We start from the raw sequence: 23,412 nt of genomic DNA, 5'->3' as shown, positions 1-23,412 counted from the left end.
TGCCTAAGATCCATTATTATAAATCAGAAAAACTATGAGTAAGAGGCAATGTCTATAGGTTACTCTGTGCATTTAAGATTGTTCTGCACCTTACCTTCTTCCCCAAGGCTTATCTCTCAGCCGCATCTGTCTTAGTAAGAATGACATAATGGGAAATTGTTACAGGTTTGAAGAATTTGTAAAAGAATGACTGACTAAAGTATTAGTCATTACGCTTCCTGCATTCCACAGACAATGGCAAGGTACTATCTTTGTCACTAAAAATAAATTTTCAGGTGGTATGTTAAACTATACCAGGTGATGTGGAAGAAAGGGCAGGCTGTGTAACATATTGGTTTTTCACAAGAACAACAGAAATATTTTGTCATTCAAAGTCACTTCTGGTGACTCTATACTACGAGTCGTGCAGGAGCGTCTGTAAGTAATTTGGGTTGGAATTTCTCAAGTTTACCCATGCAGAATAAAACAGTTCAGAAGTGTGTTGAGCTCCAGTGTGCCAATGTTGATTACTCGAAGCCATGAGGAAAATGATAGTATTCTATTTATCTTTTTTGTTAGAGAAGGTTAGCTTTGGTTTTTTTGGCAGCCTGAGGGCGTTGAGATTTTACTTGCAGTTCCTGCAGGTTTCAATGGCAGTAGTTGAGATGGGTTAAAACGCCTACTCTCTGCGAGCCCTCACTCAAAAGTTATCACTTTAGAAGAGGAAGAAGATCACACATATTGCCCAACAACTTGAACCCAACTGGAGAGTAATTTAAGTTAGTAGGCAGGGCTGTGCAATGTGGCACCCTTTGACAAGAGGGTGGCTGGAGAGGGGTATGGTAATCTCCTTAGCCACTAGAACCAAAGCAGACAGGAACCATGGCTCAGAGACATTAGCAAGTAATTTCCTTTTTCCCTACTCCACATCACCCTTTTTCATGCATATTGTATTCACACTCTCTTTTGGACCCAATTTGGCAAATATAATTTGTGGGCCTTATCTCGGGGTTAAATTCCTAACCTTGTCGTACTAAACAGCCGAAGTGCCACCAAGCATCAACTTTCTCAATCCTGTTTTAACCGCCCCCTGCTCCCTCCAGGCTTGCAATACTCTGACAAGTCATCCATACAGTGTGAACGTGTATATCACACATAAGATCTCTCACACAAGAACGTGCATTTCTCATGGCTTTTCTTGTATTGCTGAGCCTGTGTTTTCCTTGTGACACTTTACCTGCCACTTTATGTTAAACTTGAGTATTACATTTCTGGAGTGACGGAGAAGTCTCCTGGGTAACAAAGATATTTTATCAAGAAGCGAAACATGTGCAGAAACATGTCAAGGATACCTTTGACTGTAACCTTTCCCATTACAGTTTTTTATTGTATTATTTGATACCATAAAAAAAAAATTGCACTTGGAGACTATAAATCATTAACTGCAGGCCCATCAATATTGTGTTTCAAGGTGTCACTCTAAAGCCAGCTAGAAATCAAAGATGTATTGATCCATGCTCTTGCATGATTAGCAGCACATCACTTTCCAGTTTTGCACACCAAACTGTTTTTCTGCTGCTGAATACACATCAGATTTTAGTGCAAGTTAGCAAAAAAAAATTGCTATTTAGGATGGAAAAAGGGATACGATTTTTCTTGTTGTGTCCTTCAGTTACATAAAATGTAGGACAAAAGTATTAATGAGGAAAGTATATACTCAAAGATACCAGAAAAGTAGCCTGCCAGAGTATAATGATATGGCTATAAATTCACACAAGTTCTTTGTTCCAAAATCTTTGGTTTCTTGCTGTCACATCCAGCGTAGGTCACCAGGCCAATGCAATCTTTTCTCTGACCCCCTGGGGAAGGGACCAGACTCTGAGATGGGAAACAGACGGTTTGGTGGGCTAGCACCAATAGGTAGGTAGCAACAGAAGTGGATCACCTCAGAGCTTGGAAGAGAAATCCAGATTTCCCAGTCCTAGTTTGTTCCCACTTATCAAAGAGCTATGCAATTCATTTGCCCAGACTGTGAGAGATGTTGCTCTTAACATTTGCCCATTATTAATAGGTACTATTTTCTTACCCAGGTAGACCACACTGCTGCACTGCCTTTGTATCAAAGGCACTAATAGTCTCTTTTGACATGGTACCACCACACCCAAAAGCAATGGGAAGAAACTTATCTGAGGATCTGATGGGAAGAGCAAAGAGGGAGACGGTAGAGACAGCACTGCTCTACAAAGCTCCCTGCCACCAGAGTGGGAAAGATACCTCTGACTCTAGCAGACAGCATGTGACAGCAGTGGTGGAACAAGCCCAGAACTGGCCACAGCATGCAAATCCTACTTCCTGGGAAACTGCGCGGCTTTGGAAAATGTTTTCTTTTTAAATCAGAATGAATGTTTGATGAAAGGTTATAGCTGCACAAACACACTGTCAGTGACGCTCTTCAGGGCACTCAGCTACTGAGAAGCCCAGACTGCAGCTTTTGTTATATCTGATCTGAGGCTGGATTAAGGACATCCATGTGAGGTCCCTCACCACTGAGCTGCTCTCTAGCTTGAATGTGCTCTACTTCTTTCTCTTCCCATTGCCTTTCAATGGGGGGTATGCAAAGAAAGGCATTACCATGTACATCCTCTGCTCTTCAATTCTTTCCATGGGCATCTAGTGCCAAGCACTGACAGAAAATAGGATCTTTGGTCTGATCCAGTAGAATCAGATGTATGTGCTCTCCCATTTCATCCTCCCCCTTTTCTCTATCACCCTCTCCTGAAGTCCCAGTCCTCTGTGACAAGCCTTTTCCAGCCATAACTTCAATAAAGCTTTCTCAAGAAAGTTTTCTTTTCAACAAATCAGCATTTTACAATAACGTTTCTCATGACAGGAAGATTTTCCAACTCATCCTTAGTGAGAGCTTTCTCTGAGACAGGCAGAAGTTTTTCCTTACACTTTGCTGATGCCATTTAGCTTGTCATGCAAATAAAGTCTCATTGACTGTGCGTGCAAGCCCTTGAAGTTAAAGCACTGACTTTTTCCTATGTAGCAGCAGTCTGTCTCAGGCAGCGATGTTCCTGGCATCCCACCAAAGTCCATGGAAAGACTGCTGTTCATTTCAGCAGACTTTGGTTTAGGTTCTCTCACTGCATAACCAGCAGGCTGGGCCAGATCAAGATACACCTAGCTGTATTAAAAGAATCATGGCATATTAAAATTCAAAACTAAATGGTACCTAGTGATTATCCTAGCTTGACACTTGTGTGGCTCCCTTGAAGAGATACAGCTTATTTCAAGAGTACTCCTGATAAGATCCAGCCCTTGTTACAACATTGAAAACAAAATAGATTTGTTCCTTATGGGAACTAAATGTAGTGCTTTATGCACCTATAAGGAGAGGGTGGATAAAGATGGCAAGTGTCCCATCATCCTCCAATCCTGGAGTTGGCCCAAAAACTGCAATCGTAAGTCTGGACAGGACTGGACAGACTGCTGCCCACACCAGCCTGTCCCAACATGTCCCCAGTTCAGAACAGGGAGGAAAGATAGGGTTGAGCTCTCATAGCTCAAAAGCCTCTAGGCTTTTAGTGCAACGGACCATCACAAAAGGGCCATAGATGTTTTAGGATCCCATGGCCCTGAAACACTCCCAAGAAACTAACTGGTTTCCAGGGACTCAGATAGCCAAACCTGAAAAGGTCAAATGATTACTCTACTACATTCTTCAGTGACCCAGAACCCAGAACTGCAACCCTAGAAACTTGGGCTGCTTGAACCTCGCAACCAGCAAGTCCCCAGATAACCACAGCAGGCAATGTCACAGTATGTGTAATTGTCATTCTCACCTCCTAACAGCTCTAGTGAAGCCGACTGCCTTTTTCCTTACGAGCCATCAGGAACAACTGCACTGAAGGCAGTAACCACACTGAATGAGACTCCTGCCAGAGCAGCATTGAGCCCCGAGTCCCACAGTGCACCCGAATCTGTATGGCTGACTGGTGCTCAGCAGGGGAATTCAGGCTTTTCTGCCACAATGAACATGTGAATTGTTCTGCACAAACTGGACACTGACTGCATTCCAGTAAGGAGGCAGAGGATCATACAAAATAGGGCTGGAAGCGACTGCAAGGGGCCACCTCATCCATCCTCCTGCCCCAAGGCAAGCTCAGCTCTACCTAAACCATTCCTGACAGATGTTTGTCTAACCTGTTCTGAAAAACATCCAACGACACACATCCCACAGCCTCCTTAGGTGGTAAAAATAACTTTTCCTGATCTTCCACAACTCAGGTCAACAAATGTACCAACTTACTTAAAGTACAAAGATGAGGAGGACGTCAACTTTTACATGTACAAATGGGATTTAACTTCTTCATTTTAAGGAAAGACCTCATGGATACAAGGGTGACAGCACAGTATCTCACACACATTTAATATTGAAGGAGAAGGAGGCATTCCAGAGCAGGCAGCAAAGGAGTGCAGGCCAGCAGCTGATCTGCTCTGAAATAACATCCATAACTCTGGACTATGCTATTCCCTCTACACCAATGCTGCTGCAGGTACTTAGAAAATACCTGTAATCCACCTGAGTGCACACAAATGCATCAGCCCCTCTGTGCTTTGCAGAGCAGTCTTCAGCTGCAATGCCAGCAAGGCTCACAGCCTCAGTGCCCAGCAGGATTGGTCTTGAGGGAGGTCCCCAAGGTGGCCACAGTGTGATGTTCCCACACATTCTCTCTTGGGAAGTCACCAGGAGCAATTGGTACAGATGGGTGCTGCCATTTCCATGGGATCTTAGCTTCTCTGGGAGTCAGGAGGGAGACAGTTACCCCACAGTAGGCTAATGGTTACTTTAACTGATGGTGGAGGAAAAAGCAGAATAAAAGAATATAGCTCTGTATGATAGTATTTCCCCATTCAGTATGGATGTTTGTGTACGTGCATCTGTATGCATGTGTTCAAAAAAGTGAACGAGAGACAAGTCTCATAAAGGTCAACTCCCGGTTTCAGCCTTTTCAATAATTCCTGACTTCCATTCTGCTAGCTGGAGTGGAAAAGACCCTAAAGCACAGGTCCTATTTGATTTCAAGACAGTTTTCTGAAAAAAAGAAAAAAGGGTTGTTCGTTGGTATCCTTGGCCAAAAGAGGATAACACGTTTACTCTTTCATGTGGCCTTCTCTCCACCAGTAGAGTGGCTGCACACTGGTGGTATTGAACACAGAGTTTCACCCTCCATCCCTCAAAGTTGACATGTCTTGAACTTGTCTTCAAAACATCCCTGAGGCAATTTATAACATTTTTTGGAAGCCTGCAGAATAGAAATTAATATAACAGTTAGGAGAATAGCTGATTGATTTTAGTATAATTTGACAAGCCATTCTTAGAAAGAAGGGGAAAGATAGGATGACTAAAAAGCAAGTAGTGGAGTTGATAATGGAAAACACAGCAGAGTGTAAGAGAAGCTCCTCTGTGACTGGTGGATTGATTGGCCTCATCCAGATAAAACACATGAGGAATCTGCATCACTGCTCTTCTCCCTGGAAACATACAGTTAGGTGAAACATAGCTATGAGTTACTCCCAGGCAGAAATGTAATTCCTGACCTACATGACTGCCCTAAATTCATTATGTAGCGCTAGCTGCACAACACTGGATGCCCCAAAGCTTCTCCCTCACACATGGCCGCGAGTTGCTTTTGCAATATCAGTGACCTGACTATATGAGCGCAAAACTCTCAGAGAGAATTAGATTCAGGAGGCTTGAGGCTTCCCAGGAATCTGAAAGAGCTGGCATTTAGGTCTTCATGGCCCACTAGAGCCAGTTAAAAGGTCAGAAATAAAAGGTTATTGACCTGTAGATTTTCTTGAGACTCAGAGGGCACCATGACTTCAGCCCTTGAGTTCTTCTCACAACACAGGGATCATAAAGGGGTTTGCAGGTCACCGAACCCACAGCATGTGAAATGAGGAAAATGACTGGTAAATTTACTCTGCATTTTATTTGATTTCCATTGAATGTAAGTAAATTACTAAGCAATTATCACTAATCAGGAAAGCTCACGAAGGGCACAAGTAATTCTCACTGCAAGAAATACTAAATGACATCCTGTGGCCTAAATTCTATAGCCAGTCAAATTATGAGATCATAAGGTCCTATCTGACCTTACAGTCTATGAATCTCTGTTGTTTGCCTGTAGCAAAGCTAAGTCTCTCTGTGTCTGATTTTAGTTTTTCCTGTATTCCTCAAACTATATCTCTTAAGACCGTCCTAAAATCTATGCAGTTACCCTTTGTTCAAACAAATACAGTCCATGCAACAAATCATATTATTATATATTATGCACAAGAAGGGTTTGCTCTTGACATGTTGCCAAGAAAGCTTGAGAACACGAGTCTCTCTGTCACTTTGATCATGAAAGACAAGTGGCTCCAGTTATTTGAAACTGTATTTGACAGGATGGAAGTGAGATAGGAAGTGAAATGTTAAACTCCACCGTAAAGATCAATGCTTGAGAAACATACAAGCAAAACAGAACAGCAGAAGTGGATTTTCAAAAGTCAATACAGGACGAGCACGGAAATACTCTGGTACACATTTTATCAAATATCCCTTTAAAAGCCTGGCCCTGGTGCAAGTAAACTCTTGATTGTTGATGTGCTCAGAGCACCCTGGCTAATTCTAGAAAGCCACTTGCTGGCAACAGCAGATTGCTGGTGTTTAACAGTGCTAATCGGCATCAAAATGCTGCTGCAGCTTTATGAACACCTTTTCACCCACATTCTTCTCTCACAGCAACTAAATCCTTGAAGTCAGTAGAATTAGTCCTGATCCAGGCTGGTGGAAACGAGAGGAGAATCAGTGCCTTGTCCCTTTGAGTGTTAATCCTAGTAATCGTCTTTTCCTAACAGGAAAGTAAAAGCCACTGCCTGAAGAAGTTATCCCAGCTTTCAGCTGGACTTTGAATATTTTGGACACAAAGAAAAGCCTTGGAGAAATGACATCAGAAGTGGATGTTTAGTTTAGAGTGGTTCTTCTGACATTACTGAGCAACTCAAGTTTTGCTTCAGGCCAAAAGCGTATTACATAGATGAAAGACTAATAGCTTATCTAGCCAGCCGGATGACAATTAGGATAGGGCTGAGCAAGAGCAAATTTTTAAAATGGAAATAGTTGCAAATTTTTAAAAGATTCAAACACCTGAGGAATTTTTTGTGTTTTTCTCTGTCTGGATTTTATGTTTAAAGGCCACTAGCAGCCAATATACTAATGAGACAGAAGCAGCCATTGTGGTGACTGCTGTTTCTATGATATTCTCAAAGTAAACTGGATTAATAGCCCTGGAAGCACTCATCTTCCCTCTGGCCAGGAGAAGATATATCTTAAGCAGTAACTGCTTTAGGTCCCACTACTATGGATCCCTTCACATGAGAGCGCAACACAACACAGCACAGCTGCCAGAGCCATTAACACTTTCTGCACTCTGCTTTACACTCCCATGAATTCTGTGGGCAACGACACATAACATGTAACCATTGAATAGCAAGCTAGCAGTCATCAATTTTTTCCCACAGAAACTGCCCCTTCATATGTGTTTTCATCCCACAATATCACTTGGCAAATGCGAACTGGTCCATCCATTTTTCATCAAAGGGCACACAATTTCAAACTACCTCACCCTTACCATGGAGGAGGAGCAGGCGTGGGAACCAGCAGACCAGATGATGTAGAGTAACCTGTTATCTCCAGTGACTTCTTCACATACCCATGGTTTGAGAACTCTCGTGCAGTTCTGCAATATTGACACCAGCCTACTGGGAAATCCATTTTCAGCTTACATATGAGAATCAAGGGGCTTCAGTCAATTCTAACCAGAGATCTATGAGCCCTGAGCCTAAGCCACCAACCTTCATAGTATTGTTTTATCTAAGAAAATCAGTTTCAGCTGCTAACCTTTTTTCTTTCTCCAGTGAAAACTTGATCATAATTCCTCTGAAACTAAAGTTCACATCAACGTTTGTGATATGAAGCCTAGAATAACATATTAAAATGTCAAGAGCTGTTGTAGAGATCTCTGAGATAAAATCAGTGGCAGATACCATTGCAGCAATCTGGCTGGTAGGCCAAATCGGAGGCTGACATATTCTCTGACCTGCTTTCACTCTAGCCAGTTCTGAGCAGATTTTGGAGAAGCAAGGAAAATAGGACATTCCCATTATGTCCTGTGAAGGAGAATAAACGAACTGAAAATGTGGCAGTAGGCTTCAGAAAGAGCATTTAAGAATTGATAGCCTTGGCCTGATGTCCATAACTCCTCCACAGCAGCATAATGGCAGAACCACCAAAACGTATGCCCACTTGATCTTTCCGCTGTTTCCTTACACTCTGACATCTGACAACACTTGTTTGTTTCCCAGGCTAGGCATATTGCTCAGGGCGTAGGAATCATCTTTTGGTCCGCCTTGGAACATCTGCATGCACCAGGCAGATCTCATTGTGTGCGGTGGGTTATCCTGACATATGGTATTACAACAATAAGAAATTACATTTTGCTTTTGTTGTATTTAATAATAGCTAGAGATACTGCAACCATTAATCCCAGCTATGATGTGAAGCCGGCAGGCCTTGATCTCTTCTGTTTGTGTTGTTCCCCACCATTTACTACTGAATGCCGCCCTCTGTTCCCTTCCTGTCCAACAATAGCCATTGATCCTCTCTTTTCCTTCCATAATTTGGCCATTACTAAGAGCTGAAAGCCTTCTCCACCACAGCTCATTATTTACTAGCTGTTTTCAAATTACATCCAAAAGCAGAGCTGGCTGACATATACCCTGAAGCAACAGAGAGAGAAAGAGCAGGAGAGAGAGCATTCCCCTAAAGAAAGAGCCACAAGGCCTCATTGTGTTCTTCCACAGCTATTCCAGTTAAACATTTTCCTCCTGCTCCCTTAGCTTTTCTCAATCCCATGCTTGTAGAGTTGGGGATTTGGGCATTACCGCTGCTGACACAGTGATTGGGCTAACCCCAGGCACCAGTGCTGCTCCATAACTCTTGAAACAGAGGTAAGGGTTCATCTTAGTGCATTGTGGTGGTAACTAGAGCAATAGGGGTATTTTCACACAGATTAATCCAGCAACGCTAGTATATAACTATTTAAACTGTTCTCTGAATTGCACTAACTGGTCAAACCTGTTCGAACAGCTTCTGGCTTTGCGAGCAAGCAACTCCAGTGAAGCTGCTGCTGGAGGGGAACCATGTTTCAAATTGAAGTATTTTACACCAGTTTGGACTTTCTCCAGGCAACTGTAAATGATTTTTGGGACATGGCAGCTATCTCCCTAACTCAATCATCATTCTTAGTTTGCAGCATCTGATAAATTTTTTTCCCACCTTAGGAAAACATATCATTGTAGGCAGAGTGCATATTCCCACCAGGTACTTTAACATAAGCTGTTAATGACTTGTGACTTCCTTATGCAGTCAGGCAGAGAAGACTTGTTTCACACTAGGCAGGTAAGCAAAATTTAAACCAGATGGTTCCAAGAAGGAGGGGCATTGAGAGAAGCAGGATTAACATGATTTTATATACTTAAGCGGGGGGGCAAAACATGGGAGGAAAATAGCAATGCATTGACAGCCTTCAGTGCTTACTTGGAAGACAAGCAGCTCACCATCTGGAGTCCTAGAAAAATGTTGTCAGTTAGGAAGTTCTTGGAACTACTTATAAACCTTGACCTAGACCATCCATTTAATATAACAAGGTTCTTGGTCAACTTCTGGCTTGTACAGTTGGACTGTAAAGACTCACTGTGAGGCATTAATCATGTAACAAGGAGAAATCAGCCATGAGAAGACCACTTTAAATTTCATGAGCCATCATGTAAATCTGATTTCACCTGCCTTTCCAGTTCAAACAACAGAACTACATGGATATGTGGATTTAAACAAGTCCTCCCTTTATGTAACAGCAGCTTCAGCTGGAGTGGAGGGATGATGCAAATGAAAGCTTTTCGTAACACTTTACCAGCACCTCACTTCACTTGAACAGGGAGCAAACTGGTATTTGCAATCAAACTCAAATCCAGTTCCAGTAATTAAAGGGATCTTCTAAATCTCCTTCTCAGTGGCAAGAGACTCTATTTACTGGTTAATTAAAGACTGTTTCTTAAGCTCTTTCAGAACAGACATGGAAAAAAAAAAAAAAAGTGAGAATGCAAGGCTAAAATTATTGGTTAGGCTCTAACTAAAAGCAAAGATTTACATTTATCCACTAGCTCATATGTGCCTGTGTTTTGAAATGTCATGTTTCCTTTGATACAGCTAAGGGTGAGAAGAAAGGCGCATGTCTCCTGACAGCTTTGTGGGCACAACTGAGCTTACCAGAGCCCCATGCCCCGGCTGGGGTGGGCGATGGGCTACAGTGCTGGCGCACCTGGGCTCTCAGATGCACCGGCTGCACAGCAGCTCACTCCGTTATCAACACTGCAGGGGACCCTGAGCATACTCCAGGTGTCTAGGGACATACTGTACGAGAGAGTGGGAAGGACAGTAAGGGACAGATTAGCACAGCTGCAATATTAGCACAACGAATTGAGGAAAGAGTATATATGTGATATCTTCAGATGTCAACATGATTTCACTTTGAATAGACTTTCCTATGTTTCATTCTAGCCATTGAGCTCATTAATTTTCAGAGTAAGGGTGGTCCAACAGTCTGGATGCTATTTGAGGATCTGGAAGATCAAGATTTGTTTCTGTCCCACGCCACAAAGTTCCTTTGTAACCCCTTGTTCTCACAGCATAAGGCAGTACAAATTACAGCCTACATGGCTATATCCTGCGACTCCCTGTACTGAAGTGATTGCTCAGTAAAATTACCTCATGTACACAAGAATCTCTGTCCCTCTTTGCCAATGCACAGCATGGAGCCTCCCCTCATAGACCTATTATAAGAAAAAATACACTAGAAACCATCTGGTTTCTGGGATGCATTTTAGTGGACACAAAATAGGTTTTCAGCCAGAGGAACATGTTTGGGCTGTTCTTAGATCCTAACACTAAACCACAAAATCAGACGTTCCAAAGCCAAGATCTTAAAACATTTTCCTAATGCATCTAATCAGTTAAAGGTAAGTTCTTGCAGATCCAGCACTGAATTGTCTGCAAGGTGTCATTCAGTTGGACAAAAGTGAGTCCTCTTCCTGCCCTGAGCCAACAAGCAGCACCGTGCACAGGTCAATACAAGCACAAGCTGCTACTGTTTCAGCTAATACACTCTGACCCTCTACAAGGCTTAATTCCTCAGATTTAGAATAATGTTATCTATTCCCACACAACTTTCTGTCAGTCCAGGCCACGAACAGAAAAAGTGGCAGTCTAGCCACAGTATGTCATAGGGACTTGCCAGTTCTCTCCAGTGTGTTCTTAAAAAAATTCTCCAGCATCCTTCCTCATAAATGTAGGACTCTGAATGTTTGCAGTAGTTTGCTGCATAATATAATATTTAATTTGATAATACTTTTCTACCTCACAGCCAGGATTAGAAAGATTTATTCAGTTCCAATGCAGGTGCCTGTTCTGTCCTATGCAGCTTCTTACACCATCTTTATCAGCATAAGACCGAGTGAATTCAAGCAGTGTGCTGAGCACACGTGGGTGTTGCAAAGGACAGCTGAGTATAGGGCAAGGGGTGCTTTGTAGGTATACACCTGTATTTATAAATACACAAATAAACACAGGTTGCTATGCTTTGGTTTAGAGAAATTGAGGAAATGTGAGCATAAAGGCAATTTAATGGGTCTTTGATTCAAAGGAAGTTAATTTCACAGTTTTCTAAAAACCCTGTTCTTACCTATTTGCCCACACAAACCCCAGTTCTCCCTTCCCACAAAAGTGCTGTCCCCTGTCCAGGCAGTCCTAACCTTTCTGTGGAGGTGCTGGGGAAGTGACAAGACTCTAGCCAGCACCCGCGCCACTCAGTGAGTTGACAAAACACCATGCACTGCAAGAGTCACACACCACAGTGCAATTTTATGAAGACAGCCTTTGACTACTGTAATAGCTTAGCAGATAGGCACGAAACCAGGATAAAACCTGATACAAAAGCATCTTAACTGCTTGCATTGTGTACCTGAATCAGGTGCCTTTTTTTCATATGCTTAATTTTTGCTGAGTATTTTGGAATAGACACTGCATAAAAGGTCTCCAGAGACAACAGCAGTTGTACGGTGGTGCTCCCTATGCTGGATGCATTCACAGCCCTGAATTCAGCACAAAACTACAGTCCTGGTCTTCAGAGGACCCTCTGCCTTGTTCCTGGCTCTTGCCATCTCATAGTCATTTGCTTTTCCAGCAGGCATAGTCTCCTGTCACCGCTGGCTTGAACATCTCCCTGTCCTCTGTATAGTCATGGCTGTTAGGAAGTTTCTCTACTAGCCAGGTTAGCTTTTGGTAAGCTCTACTTCAGCCTCCTCAGCCCTCCCCACATATCTCCTTTCAGTCATTCTCCTTATTTAATCCTCCCTTTGGACTCCTTTCTCATCCATAGCAGGGAAGTGTGACAGACAAGTAAATCTTCAGCTGTCGTCACTTCTCCCCTGGTGAGAAGAAGGACTGACAACCTGGCTTTTTCCCACGGCTGAGCAAACTAGAACCCATGGGCTACACGATTGCTAGTAAATGAAACCACTAATCTGTCGTGCTTAACTGTTACAACAGGTCTAGGCATACTTTCTGTCAGGGCAAATTCACATTCTCCTAAATATTTCTGATTTATATACATTATTGATTCATTAGCAGGTTCTGTTCTTGTAATGGGATGTTTGACCTCCTTGTTGCATACTTTCCAACAGGAATGATCTGTCTCAATTCACTGATCAAAAACTGATCACAGCCTGCAAAAGGCAAACCCTGCTGTGGTTAAAGTCAGCAAAGTGCAATGCCATGCAGCGTGCTCTGTTTGTGTAAGTCACTCCAACGCCCAGCATCAATCAAGAGGTGAAAGCTGCTGACAAAGGCCACCTTTCATAAATGTTTCCTCATCCCACCACTTTCTCAGACCTTTCTTTCTCCTCTGGGAAACAAGCAGCCTTTTCGCTTTGCTCCCAAATTCTCCAAAAAAAGTACATTTCCCAGCAGTGCCTAACAAAACCCTACCTTCCCTTCGGAGCACATTGCAGTTCCCCATCACCTTCTGGTGGCCAAAACAGTCAAAAAGTTATGAAACCTCATCCTTCCATTTTTCACAGGGCAGAGCATACAGAGGTTGCAGAGCATCCCCTCTGCATGACCCTGTCATGTCCTGCAGCAGCAGTGACATACAACCCAAACTCCTCCTTGCTGACAGCAGGTACAGTCAAGAGGTACTAACCACTCTTTAGCCAAGGCTATTCAATACTCCATCATGAACTGGACACAAAACATGAGCCTATTCAAAGCATGTAAGCATGTCTTCAGCATTTAGAAAAAGCAGGCATGAGGCATCAGGAAAAGAAAAATTCCCTGTCTTGGAAAAGAGGGATATTTGTGAAGGCTGCTCCAGAAAATTGCCTCTAAAACATAATGAAAGATGTCCAAAGAAAAGGAAGAGGCTTCTTTAGGATTTTGTTTGCTTATGTATCAGTGTGACCTTTCAAGCTAGCTGTACATCTAACAGGTTGTATACCCTTGGGAGGGTCTCTTAAGCTCTGATTTTCAGTTCCTAGCCACACTCAGCCATCACTTGGTGTCTCCCAAGTAACTCCATCTCAATGGAAACATGGGGGGAATGCCTGAGACATGTTCTCCGTAATGTTGTCAACAATTAACATTTAAAGGCAATAGTATGATACAAACAAGATAATTTGATTAAATTATATAGATATATGGTTGCCTCCAGATGGGAGAGACTTTTTATTATTCTTTAGAGATTATATGATGAGAACAGTCAGTTGCTTCCACCCTTTTAGTCTTCATAACCAAAATAGACAGTTTTCGCTTGATTCAACTGGATGTACATTTAAGATTTTTAGCAATAACAGTTAGACCTTGAATCTCATTGGCTTTGCAGTCAGGAATGAGTCGTGATCAGAGAACATGGGTTTGCATAATGCTAAATTTTCACAGTGTGCCGACACTCCTGTAGATTTAAAAACATATGTATTTTGGGGAGAAATAGCAGCATAAGAGCTTTCCAGTTTCTCAGGCTAATAAAGACTAATTTTTAAATTCATTTAAAAGCCAAATTCAACATCACCAGGAAGTTGGAGATTGTTCCATTGGAGGCAGAGAGATTCCAGTTCCTGAACATCTCCAGCAGGGCTGTTGAACAAAAGGCACTCTGTTGGGAAGACTGGAGAGAGACTGTTTATGATGAGAGAGACTGTTTATGATCAGAGGAAAGTGGAGTTGGATGTGTACTGATCAGATACACCTAGCAACTCTCTACAGCTCATTAATCCCTTTGTAGCTACAGCCTATATCACTGTGATCCTGGTTTTTTAATGCAAAGAGAAAAAAGTGAACACCTAAGACTATTTTAAGCATGGGTTTTGAACAGTGGATATCTTGAAGAAATTACATTCAACTTTTTGGTTGACAATAATTACTTTTTTTAAACCATGGGGGGGCAAAAATAATAGCTGGAAGGTTGTGGCTACGATTCATGGAAGAAGGAAACAAAGATAAATCTGAGCCTTGAATCTGTAAAGGCTGTGCCCTAGAAAATTCTCCCTATTCTGGAGATCTCCTTACCCACATAGACCGCTTTGAGAGAATGCTTGTGGACAATGGCCACAGTCAAGGCAAACTCCACATTTTTCCAGGTTGGCTTTTATTTCAGGAGTATTGTTGGAAGTATTCATTCAATGCCAGCAGCACAGTCAAGACAGAACACAAGCAACTAGTTCTCTCTCTCTGATCTATAACTCAGGTTAACTAATCCACTTTTTAATTTAGCAGTAAACCAGCAGTTAACTATCTGACGGTCTGTCCTGCCTTCATGCCAAACTATTTTTGTAGCTTTGGTTTGATGATTTAGCTAATAACATGTGGAGGGTGAGCAGCACTTTTTCTTTCCAGATCCTTACAGAAATATATGGTGTTTGGCTACAACTACCCAGTTAAATAAAAACAATCTTTTATCTTAAAAATCCCAACAGCATCATTGTTGCCACCCTCCAGCTGCACAACAGTGTGCATGTGTTTTTTTGAGATTGAGTCCAAAGTGTAGGTATGGAGATGTGAAACACAGCAGGAAAGTTTAGGTCTGAAATCATTATTTGCATAAGGTCTGATGCCTTTGTTGATGATTTCCATTTCATCTCTACACATCAGGCTGGTGAATAAACCATCTCTTCTACTCTCTGTGTCAAACACAATACACTATTTACTCACTTGCTAATAAAGTTATTCCTCCTAACACAGCCTCTCATACTGTCGTTTTAGAACTTGCAGCAACAGCTTCTCTGCCTACAATATATCAGTGCCGTAACAATGCCCTATTAACAAGTCTTGTACTTTGTTGGCTATATGTCTAGGTAAATCCTGCTCTGTTTCATACACCCATTTCCTGCTAATTTCTTTGTGAGAACTACGTTACCAAAAAGATACAGAATCAAGATCTCAGCTACTGGCAGAAAGGGACACTTACCAGCTAGTAACAAGAAATATTTTCCTTCCAAACCCTACATATTTTAATGTATTTCCTGGCCAACCCCCCCGCCCCAGAGATTATCTACCTTGTCCATTCGAAAGATATAGCCTGTCTATAAAATAACACTAATTTCTAGGTGTCTGCCTTATCATAAAAAGACTGATTCTTATTTTATTATATTCTGAAAATATATTTTAAGTGGTGGAGCAGCAGACTATATCTCTGAAGCTCATACACACGATTAATGTATTCAGGGTTCGTATAGTAAAACTCCTGGTGAAAAAAGACAGAATACATGGAGTTTGTAATTTAATAGATACCGCCTGTTCCACAAGAGATTCTAAATTCAGCAGTTATATTATAATACATCATTCTCATCTTAATTTGGTCCCAAATCTTGGTTAGATGGGCCATAGCTAGCCTCTACGGACTTGTGCAAACCATACGCATTCATTGTAAATGGCTTCAATAAAACATCCTTTCTGCTATAACGCCATTTCAGCAGATGATTTTAAAAAGAGAAACATTTATCTATTTTTAAAACACAGCTGAATTGAAGAGATGTAGTCAATGACCTGATGGGAGAGTGTAGAGACATAGCCGGACTCTTCAGAGCCATGCCCAGTGACAGCACAAGAGGCAATGGGCACAAACTGAAATATAAGAAATTCCACTTAAACATAACAAAAATATTTTACTGTGAGGGTAGTAGAACACTGGTACAGGTTGCCCAGAGAGGTTGTAGCAACTCCGTCCTTGGAGACATTCAAACCTGACTGGACATGGCCCTGAGCAACCTGCTGTGGCTGACCCTGCTGGGAGCTGGGGCGGAGGCTGGACTGCACCATCACCAGCAGCCCCTTCCAACTTCAGCCCTTCTGGGATTCGGTGACTGTGTGACACTTGGACATGCTGGATAGACATTCATTTCCAGCTCTTCATACTAATAAAACTATAACATTATTATATGCACCATTTTCTACATCCTGCATGCATGCAGTTTCTGGGTTGAGATCTCTTCCTTCCCGCAGGCTCAGGTGATAAATGAGGTGGAGGCAGAGTGTTTCCCTGAGCTGTAGCTGCTGGTAGACAGGGTAACCCTGAGACTCGTCACAGGCTGCTGTGGGAAGGGCAGTACTCAATCTAGGTGACTTCAAGAAAACCCTTTTGTATCCAGGAAAGCAAAAAGATACTTCTCAGGAAGGTTAGTTATGCCACAGGTGCCTGCTGCAGTTTCTTGCAGCTGCTCTGATTCATTTTATAAGGTGATTAATCCATGCAGGATGCTGAACTACAGTAACAACTGTCTGCCCCAGCCTGACAGTAGCCCTAGTCTACGCACTTGATCCCAAGATATGCTCAATGCTAACCGCACATTCACTGCGCCCATCTCCATCAAAGGTGCTGCTGGTGTTCAACAGCACCAGAGAATGGGTCAATCACTAGTTGTCAGGGCCACAAGACCAGAAAGAAATAAATTTAAGACTTTTGCGTCTAATTCTTCCCAAATATTGTGAACTTTCAGACTGGGCTGTCAAGATCACTAAGCAGCTAGTCTCTTCCTATTTATTCAGAGAAGAAAAAGTAATGCCATTTCCCTCTCTGCCAGTACAGTTCTTGACAACCTGCTGGAAAGTATTTTATGCATTTTTTTTTAATGTACACACTGCTGTTTAGACAGGGGAAATTTCAGTGAACACGTATTACATTTCTGCATTTTATCCTATATATAAACTAATATAGAATAACTAGAAAAGAATGCTAAATAAATTCTAACAATGAGAATATAAAACTATTAAAATTGTATTGTTTATATGCTTGGTATTAGGATTTCCCAAGCCGTCTTAGTTGCTTTCTGTCTACTGTGTTGTTCAAGCACCCTTATGGGCAGGTAATCTCTGTTTGTCACAGGAACAATCTTTTTGATGCCCTCAACAGAAAAATTAAACAGTTTGGCCATTCCTCAACCTTTTATATCAGCACCCTGCAGTGCTCCATCAGGAAACTGTTTCCTATTAGCATGGGCCTCAATCGTGCAACTGACGCATGCTAACATTATGGTCTCTGAATGAATCCACTGAACTCAACAGGAGTACTGAGGCTGTGTGAAGTTAAGCACACACAGACACGCTCACAGGGTAAAGGTTGTATCTGAGATGACAGTGAGAAAGCTAAGGCATTTTCTAGGCCAGATTTTAACCAGAATAGCTCAATAAAAATAGGAAAAGAAGTCTTTACCTGTTTTAGAGATCAAAATGAATCCATTATTTGCTATTCCAACTAAGTTGAAAATTACTCTTACACCTTTTTAATATTCTTGTTATGAGGCTTGACTGTACAATTGTCTAAACAGCCAGCTAGCTTACCTCTGAATTTATAAAGCCCATATCACAGTTTTTAATGATTGGGGTTTTTCTTAACCATAAATATTTTTCCTCCTTGCAACTTTGAAATGGATTAGAGCAGGAGAAATAAATTACTTGTTCTTCCAAGGACAAAAGTAGCTGCAAGGAGTGAGAAAACATGCCTCAGCTTATTGGCAGCTGCATTTATAGTTATCTGAAGTTGAGCCTTGGCATAGAGTCAGGATGCAGGGCCATGTCTTCAGTTGCTGGGGCTGCAGCTATGAGCCATCTGTTCACCAGGGCCAGCAATTACAGCAAGGCCATTTTTCCCCATTTTCTGTCTGTGGTCCTGAGCAAACAACGACAAGCGGCAGCTTGACAGGACCCTGAATAAGGCAGAGGCTTGAAGTGAGCATGCCCTACCCTTTCCTGAAAGCAAGATGGACCGTAGATACCCACAGGCTTTTGATCAATAAAGTCATATTTTATTATAGCATCAGATAAAATAACTTTTAAATAGAAACACCCAACTGCACTGCGTGAGGTGACCAAAGTGGAGATAGTTGGACACAAATACCATGTTTTCTTGGAGGAAGAGTGTGAGACAGAAAATTATGTGTTCTTTTCCTTCAGGCTTGCCCGCTAGCCCAGCAACTGTGAGTGTTGAAGAAACAACACAAAGTCTCCTCTGGGTCCCAAGGAAACTCTCTTTCTTCAGCATCCTAGAGGCTTTGAGTTAGGTCTGCTGCAACTGTAAAAAAGCTCCTGTGTTTCTTAAGGTGCTGCAGTCACCACATGTGCTATCAACACCTCCATCCCTGCCTCCTGGGCTGCACAACCAGAGCATCTCCCACAAGCAGCTGGTTTTCACCTGAGCAGATCTCCCTCCATCCCACAGTGCCCACCTTGCTGCAATGTTGTGGCCAGGAGGACACAAGCAGGTGGGGTTCCTGGCTGCTGACAAGTCACACCTTGAAAAAAAGTTCCACTTTTTTATAGAAAACCAAGCAAACCAAATGTCCATCGCAAGGAGACTGGCAAAAAGACATCTGCAAAACACATCAGCTGAGGAAAGACAGACTTACCTACTCTGTGACTAAAGGAGTGGTGTTTTCATCTGGGTAGGAGGTGGGGAGAAGGGAACTGCAAATCAAAACAATCTCCTGAAAATGCAAAGTAGCTAATAAATCGCGATATAAAATACCCCCAGTAACAGGGAGGATGTTTGGACACCCGCAAGCAGGGCAAGGCGGTCCCTGCGAGAGTGTCTGCATGCACCCAACTGTTCCAGAACGCCATTTGCAGGATCAAAGATGAAAGGCATGTTTCAGCTAAACAGAAGAGGACATAGATCAGCACTGATGACTAACCCTTTTAAAGCTAACAAAACACTAGCTAACACAACACATCGGATCTTACCTTATGACATGAGTATTTTCAGGATTTTTGCAAAGTTAACCAGAAACAGCTAGATGCGGGCCTGTGCCAAACAAGGTTGCAAACAGCTAATAGCCATGAGCCATGTGAAAAGGGGCTAAAGCTCTGCTATTCAGGTAGAGCGAGACAAAGGCAGATCCTCTGCAGGATTATCAGGCTGTGGGATACAGCTCCTAGGCCACATTCAACAGCAATATGTAAGCAAATGCCATCAAAAGCTTTTCTCCTCCCTTCCTCCTAAGGTCTGCAAGATTCACTGCTCTCCCTGTCTAACTGTATGGGCTGGGGTGATGGGTCTAGGAAGAGTTTACGCAGGAACGGGCTGAAAGAGCAAACATGGGGGTGAAGGAAAGTAAGGGCTAAGTTGGCATGGAAATGAAAGCTGGACCACTATCCTAGGTGCCCAGGGACACTTCCACCAACCCACTGACCTCCTCGCACCCAGCTGCTTCCCATACCCTGAGCCACCCTGCCCACTCCAGCCAGCCATTCACCCTAGGAGAAAATCTGCATTGCCCAAGCCCCTTTGGAGTGATCCTCAGGCTTTAAACTACTCTTTCTAGTATTTGTAAGACAAGATGTTTCTATTTTGGAATGGAAAAGAAAGCCTGTTGCCATTAAGATAAAAAATCTGACCTGCATCTTTCTTTTGCCCAGTACTTCTCCATACTTGTAGGGATGCTGAGGAGCAGGAAAACATTTCGAGTCTGTGTAAATACTCTGCTACCAGCAGCTCCCCAAACCTGTCTGCTTCCTATCAGCACTCTTTAGCTAAAGAGTAACGACCTGCTTGAGAGAACTATTGTCCCTCACTGTGGTATAAAAAGCCAGCTCACTTGTGTTTACCTTGTGGCAAGTCCCTCCTAGTTCTGTTCATCCTGGTTCTGTTAGTCCTGGGAGACAACATCTCTGTAAATAGTTTAACCCTTTCTCAAGCCAATTAACAACGTGAATGAGGTGACAAGTTTTCACAGCCAGTCTTGAAAAGCAGCCCAACATCTCACTTACTGACGCAGTGGCTCCAGAAGAAGGTGCTGAGAGACCCGAGGAGGCTCTGCTGCGACTCCTGTTGCATCCTTCAACAAATCCCCTGTGCCCTGGCTTCCCAGCCTGAGTCTGGGACTAAATATTTTTAGTCCCTCACAAACCTGTTGTTGGGATGAAATGTGATAAGATACATCATTGAAATCTCATGGAAAGAGCTGCAGATTTGTAAAATCTTAGTTTGTATTTGTGACTCTGGCTTATATAAATATATAATTGCAATTAAGTAACACAATCAACCATAAACTTTACCTCTGAATCAGAGCACAAGCTATGACCCACAAATTCTGCACAGTGATTACAAAATATCTAATGAACTTCATCTAATACACAAGCGTTAAGTAATTTACTAGATGTCTGATAACATAAGAGTAGGATAAGGAGGGGTCCTGGTAGAAATTCCAGTGGCTTTGCCTCCTTCACAGTTCCCTACCAGTTCAGAGATAAAGATTATGGTTTCTCCGGTAACTAGACACAAACACACACAAAAAAAGGACACATTGTATAATTTGGTTTCCTGAGACTGTCAGAGCATTCTGAGGCCAGAAGCATAGCCTAAACATGATTATGAAAGAGATTTCTAATTTATTTAACCACTCATTTTAATTCATAGTCATGCCTTACGTACATTTTTAGTTTTAAGGGCAATTCTCATATTTAAATGTACAGTTTCTAACAAATAGTGACACTTTAAAATTCACAGACTGTTATTAAAGACACACAGAGGACAGATGGTCCTGTTGTGTATGTCCATATGTTACCACTGAGGGAGTTTGTACTTTGCTTCATGCCACACCCACACATAAATGTAAAGATTTGAATAAACATATAATTTTCCTATGATATTAATGTTTCTGTATGGTTTATGTGCATACACATACACAGATTACCATTTCAGATCGCAGCCTTTTACACTGTGGAGGGGAGTAAATTATGCAGTTCTTACAGAGGTGTAAGGGCCAAAAGTGATGATATGCTGGTAAAACTGGGGACTAGTGATCTGTTCAAAACAAAAGAGGCTTAAGTTTGTCTCATTCAGTATTTGCTAGCCAAGGGTGTGGGCACACATATGCGTTCCCACATGGACCCTTGAACTCTCTCTTTGTGACAGAGCTCTGCTCAATTTTCTTTTTTTTGAAACCAGAAGAAGAAGACACCATGCTGTCGCTGCAAAGCCCGCAGGATGCTGCCACCTCCTACCTTCAGGCACACAAACCATTCTTCACCCATGTGGGCACTCCTGCCCTCTTCGCTCCGCACTTCCAAAGCTTCATGTCATGGCATCTGAAGAAGCAGCATGTCTCTTCAGGACTCATCTTTTGCACTTATCAAGGTCAGGGTGACTCAGAGACACATTCCTTCCTCCACCTTCAACACCATTTAGGTCACTAATGCTGGGTCAGACAACTTCCACCCAGATATTCAGGACCTAAACGTGATGTTACTTGGATGTCCTGGCTGGGACTATGACAATATATTAAACTGCGCTCAGGAATGTTCCCAGGCACTGGAAGGCGATCGTCAGTTCTGCTAAATTGTTTGAATGGCACTGGCATGTTTTTGGCCCATGCAAACTTGCACTCCTCTGGAGCATTCCCAGGGAGGGTTCAGGAGCCAGTGCACTCCAGGAGCCACTTCAAGCAGCTTGTGTACAGCCACCCTGTCTTGCCAGAACAAGGGGCTGCTCAAAGGGCTCATGGCTGTTTCATGCCAGCTGACCTCAGCATCAGAGATCGTTCCCAGGCATCTTCAATTTACTAATATAGACAGAGCCTTGAGATTTTCCCAGATTAGGGCTGATCACCCAGGTATGCTTGATGGAGCCATACTCAATGTTAATGAGCTGATTCCTTTCTAATAATTCAAGGCATTTAGTATTCATACTTACCATGAACAGAGCCAATGCCTTGCAGGTGTCTATTTTACAGATTATCAGCTGTTTTAAATCTAAATGTAATTATCTATTTTAAATTCTCACCATAAATATCAGACCTCCAATATGAGAAGTCTTCCACATTCAGAGCCAAGCAAAGGAGTTTGAATCCATGACCAGATAAAAGTCATCCAATAAGTAACATGACGCCCTAAAATGACACCAGTGAGTGACTCTACAGCAGTCTGTTCATGCCCAGTGCTGCTGTAAGCATCTCAGACCCTCATAAAATCTAAGTAAAAAAAAAAACCAACCCAGGTTACTGTCCAGGAAAGAGCTTGCAATGAGCACTGTAACTGATTTAACCTTACCCTGTTCTGTGGGAAGGCTGATTTCTTCCAGCGTCCTTTGTATTTCAAGATTCTCTGACATAAGTGTCCCACTCCCCCAGCCAAGACTGATTGCAAACACCTCAAACACAGGTTAACTGAGCAGTACTGAGGCCTGAAAGTCACTTAGTACTGTGTCCCTGACTCTTTTGGGCAAATACACACCCCAAAGAAACCTGTGACTTTCAGGGGGCAGCTGCAGGAATTTTAATAGAGGTATATTAGAAGATTTCAGAAAACTTGATTCTTACAGAAAGCAGTACTTCCTGCTACTGCCTTGCTTTTCTCTATCTCTGCTAAACAAGCACTAAAATTTCATTTCCAGGACCAGGAACCCAGGTGCCCAGTTATACAAGTCACACTGTACAGGCTAGTGATGGCAACTGAAGCGTCAGCATCCTCGCTGCACTGTGCTGTGACCTGTGGACGCCTCCTTCTCCTTTACTTCCTCCTTCAGAGCTGTATAAGCAAAGGGATGAGATGGTAGGTAGTGAAACAACCCAAGCAAGGAAGAAAGGCCCTGTTCCTTTGCTTCAAAGCAATGGATTCACACTTGAGGAAAATCCTTTTCTAGGCAGGACAGCAGGTCAGTACTTAGCAGACCTGAGCAACTGAACCTCCAAGGTATGTGCATGAATGCCCCTGCATGATGTTATTTTAGATGTGGACAGTGGTCAGCAGCACCTCAAGGCCAGAGATGTGCTAAGCCAACACAG

This window comes from Platalea leucorodia (genome assembly GCF_965183815.1).
Source record: "Platalea leucorodia genome assembly, chromosome: Z".
Taxonomy (NCBI): domain Eukaryota; kingdom Metazoa; phylum Chordata; class Aves; order Pelecaniformes; family Threskiornithidae; genus Platalea; species Platalea leucorodia.
This window is presented reverse-complemented; position numbering follows the sequence as displayed.